We start from the raw sequence: 4589 nt of genomic DNA on the forward strand, positions 1-4589 counted from the left end.
CCGCACGAAGTGGCGGCTGACACGCCCCCTCAATACAACTCTATGGCAGAGCCGAAGCGCTGCCTTCGGCAATCTCCGGCTCTGCCATAGAGATGTATTGAAGGGGCGTGTCGGCCGCCGCTTCGTGCGGGGGTCGACACCCGCCATCTGGCCGGAGAGCCTGGCCTCCGTACAGAGAGATCACAGGGGGCCCCAGCGGTCGGACCCCCCACGATCTCAAACTTATCCCCTATCCTTAGGATAGGGGATACGTTTTTCACCACTGGACTACCCCTTTAAGGTTGTTGTTTTCTGTCTAAATTCTCTCTGATGACACTTGTCTCGGGAAACGCCCAGTTTAGAAGATGTTTGCTATGGGGATTTGCTTCTAAACTGGGTGGTTCCCGAGACATGTGTCATCAGAGAGCACTTAGACAGAAAAGAACAACCTAAACTTTAGAAGCTCATAAGTACTGAAAGGATTAAGATTTTTTAATAGAAGTAATTTACAAATCTGTTTAACTTTCTGGAGCCAGTTGATATATATATATATATATATATATATATATATATCCAAAAAAGAAGCAGGGGCACTCCCGTTGATTCAGTGCAAAGTGATGTCTTTTATTCACTCCACCGTGAGTGAATAAAAGACATCACTTTGCACTGAATCAACAGGAGTGCCCCTGCTTCTTTTTTGGATATACTCTTATTGGACCTCTTACCAAGGTTTACAACAGGAGGCACCCACACACCTTATCTTTCGGAGTGCTGCTTTCTTCTCCTTCTATATATATATATATATATATATATATATATATATATATATATATATATATATATATAAAGTTTTTTTTCCTGGAATACCCCTTTAATGTTTTAATAAGATCCCTGTTTACAGCCATTAAATGCAAATCTTCACTGTTTACATTATAAGGGTATGTTCACACAGTGAAATTTCAGTAAATCCGCAGAAATTCTTTGTTTATAAAACCGCAATTCTGCTGAAATTCAAGCTCCATTTATTTCAATGGGATTCCGCCACGGCTTCCTGCAAAATATAAGACTAGTCTTATGTTTAAACTGAATGCGGAAATTCTGCTGCCTGAATGGGACTGTGGAATCCTATTCAAATCAATGTGCAATACATCACAGCGGAAATTCTGTTGGAATTCTGCAGAATTCTGCACAGAAATTCCGCTGTGTGAACATTCCCTTAGAATGACAGTCCTGGTTATGTGATGTGATCAGAATGATGCACAGCTTGTTCGAAGACAAGTTCAGATTACTGTGCTGAAAGGGTAAATTCACATGTGGCGTAATTTTACAACATACACAACATGCGTAAAACTGCATGTAGATTTTGATACACTTTGCCATGAAATGGCTGCACAAAAAAAGGTTCAAATCTGCAGCAAATTCACACCCAATCCACCGCACTATACTCAGCTATCTTCATCACCCCCATAGAGTTGAATGGAGTTGTAGTGTGTATATCCATCTTATTCTCCATTCTCCATTCTTGTGATCGGTTTGGGTCGCAGGAATCGATTTCTACTGATCACTCAAATAGGTGATGATTGTTGTTGATGACAAAAACTCTTTTAAATCCTAATAATACCTAGAAAAAGGAATAAGACTGACAAGGAGGTGCCCCCCCCCCCCCTTATCAAAGGTATGTAGACCATTGAGCCTTATGCACATAATAGTATAAGGACCCTGGTACCATTTGAGTAGTGCTGGGCGATATGACCAAAAATGAGTATCACTGTATTTTTCTAAAGTATCACGGTATCACGGTATTTTTTTTTTTTTACATTGAGACTTGCATTGAGGTGGCGTAGCGGAACTAAATGGGCTTTTGGAACTAAATGATCTGAACACTGGGGCAGTGGAGTACCCTTTTAAATAGATGTAACAAGCAACCCTACAGCCTCCAGCTGTTGCAAAACTACAACTCCCAGCATGTTGGACTATATAGTAGTGTATAGTATAGGTCAGTGTTTCCCAACTAGGGGTGCCTCCAGCTGTTGCAAAACTACTACTCCCAGGATGACCGGACAGCCGTTGGCTGTCCGGGCATGCTGGGAGTTGTAGTTTTGCAACAGCTGGAGGGCCTCAACAGCTGGAGGGCCTACTGTAGGTATAGTATATTATACAGACCCCTGTCCATCCCAGAACCCTGACTCACCTTCCCAGTTGCTGCAGGGACCGTCCGGGGAGGGTGGTCCGGGCCATCCATCCTTCCTGTAGTGTCCGGCGGCATTCCGGGTGGAGGGTGAACCGGTGTGGGCTGTCCTTCTTCTCCGGGGGTCCTCTTCTCCACTCCGGGCAGGCTCCGGCCTAGTAACGCTGCATAGACGCCGCTGCGCAGTGACGCCCGTCCGCAGCGACGCACCTAACGTCACGGCGTAGCGGCGTCTATGCAGCGTACTAGGCCGGAGCCTGCCCGGAGTGGAGAAGAGGACCCCCGGAGAAGGACAGCCCGGACCGGTTCACCCTCCACCCGGAATGCCGCCGGACACTACAGGAAGGATGGATGGCCCAGTCCACCCCCATTATGGGTAAGTTTAATTTTTTTTATTGACTCAGAGGGTGGGGGAGGGGCCCGACCGGTATAGTGGTATGGGCAAAAATACATACTGTGGGAGAAAAAAAAAACGGTATCCGGTTCATACCGGTATACCGCCCAGCACTACTTTTGAGTTCATGAAAATTTAATTGGGCAACCATAGACTTCCATAGGTTCTTAGGCTGGGTTCACATTAATCAGGCTTCTGGCACAGTTTCCCTCCGGCGTGCACTGGAGGGAAACTGATGCTAGAACTGATCCCATTCATTGGAATGGGACAGTTCACAATCATCCAGCGTCGCAATTTAGACGCGGGATGGCTGGACATGACGGAGGGCACCGGACAGGGGAACACCGCTTGCTGCATTCCACTGTCCACCGTGCAGAAACAATGGATGCCAAATGCCTTACAACTGATGACAACTTGTCATCAGTTGTGGCATCAGTTGCTTCGAGATCTAGGCTGAGTTCAACTATGCCGGATGTCGGACATATGTGAACCCAGCCTTACTCTACCTCCATACACCTCCAATTTTTAAGTTCTTGGGGTATGAAAGTGACAACCCCTGTCCATGCATCACACAGACTCACACAGTCATATACAGTGGTCCCTCAAGTTACAATATTAATTGGTTCCAGGACGACCATTGTATGTTGAAACCATTGTATGTTGAAACCAGAACTCTATGGAAACCTGGTAATTGGTTCTAAACAAACAGCAAAAAACGTGGTCTCAAATGGCTGGAGGTGCTCAACCCCAAATGCGGTTGTGCAATTATACTGGGGGAGCAGATCCTGCCCTTGTAGTCCGTTTCTAGGGGCGATCCCCAGCATAAAAATGCATACAATGGAGGATGCCTGCAGCGGACTACAAGTGCCACAATGGCATCCTACACCAGATAGACTGTGTGGATGTGTAACAATTAGAATAATACAGGAATATAGGTGCACTACTGTGGTAGATGTATACAATGACATTGGCTATCCCTCAACACTGATGTTAAAATTGAGACATTCGCCAGTGTATCCTTATATGAAGGACACACCAGAGCCCGCACACCAACGCCAAGGTTTCTCAAACTGGCGCGGGTCCTATGCTAATCCTACCTGTGCTTGATAAGCAAAACAGGGGCCAGTGGGCAATTACGGCAGCATTCGGTCGACTCACAACTTCCTCCCAGATACCCTAGAAGTTGTGAGTCGACCGAATGCTGCCGTAATTGCCCACTGGCCCCTGTTTTGCTTATCAAGCACAGGTATGTTAGTTTTAGGACCTGCGCCATTTTGAGAAACCTTGGCGTTGGTGTGCGGGCTCTGGTGTGTCCTTCATATAAGGATATACTGGCGAATGTCTCAATTTTAACATCAGTGTTGAGGGATAGCCAATGTCACTGTATACATCTACCACAGTAGTGCACCTAAATTCCTGTATTGTATTATTCTAATTGATTCTAAAGGCACCAAAATGTCATCCAAAAATAGGAAAAAGTGAGAATTAAAGAAAAATAAGTATACAACTAATATTGATAAAGCAAGTCCTTACATATAAAAGTAAGAAAGATCTGCTGGGAGCTGTAATCACTGTCTATGTCAATGTTTCCCAAGCCAAAGGCTGTCCGGGCATGCTGGGAGTTGTAGTTTTGCAACAGCTGGGGGCACCCTGCTTGGGAAACACTGGTCTATGAAGAGGACAGGAGCTTCTTCCGGGTCCTGTACAGAACACACAATGTCCTAAAAAGTAACATGGAGCCGCCCTCACCTGGTGTCCAAAGGAGCAGATAACCCTGGTACAGGTAAAGTGTACAGAACATGTAATACCTCCCTGTACTGTAGGGGGCGCTACCAGACACCAGTCAGTGGATACGCTTCAGTAATACAGGGGTTTTACCAGTGAATGCCATTGACACATTTCACAGATCTGGACTGTCTGTAGCATTGTATGTTGAGTCTGGTTTCAACTTACAATGGTCCAGAAAAGACCATTGTATGTTGAAACTATTGTATGTTGAAGCCATTGTAAGTTGAGGGATCACTGTAC

This window comes from Hyla sarda, chromosome 6, assembly GCF_029499605.1.
Source record: "Hyla sarda isolate aHylSar1 chromosome 6, aHylSar1.hap1, whole genome shotgun sequence".
NCBI classification, from domain to species: Eukaryota; Metazoa; Chordata; class Amphibia; order Anura; family Hylidae; genus Hyla; species Hyla sarda.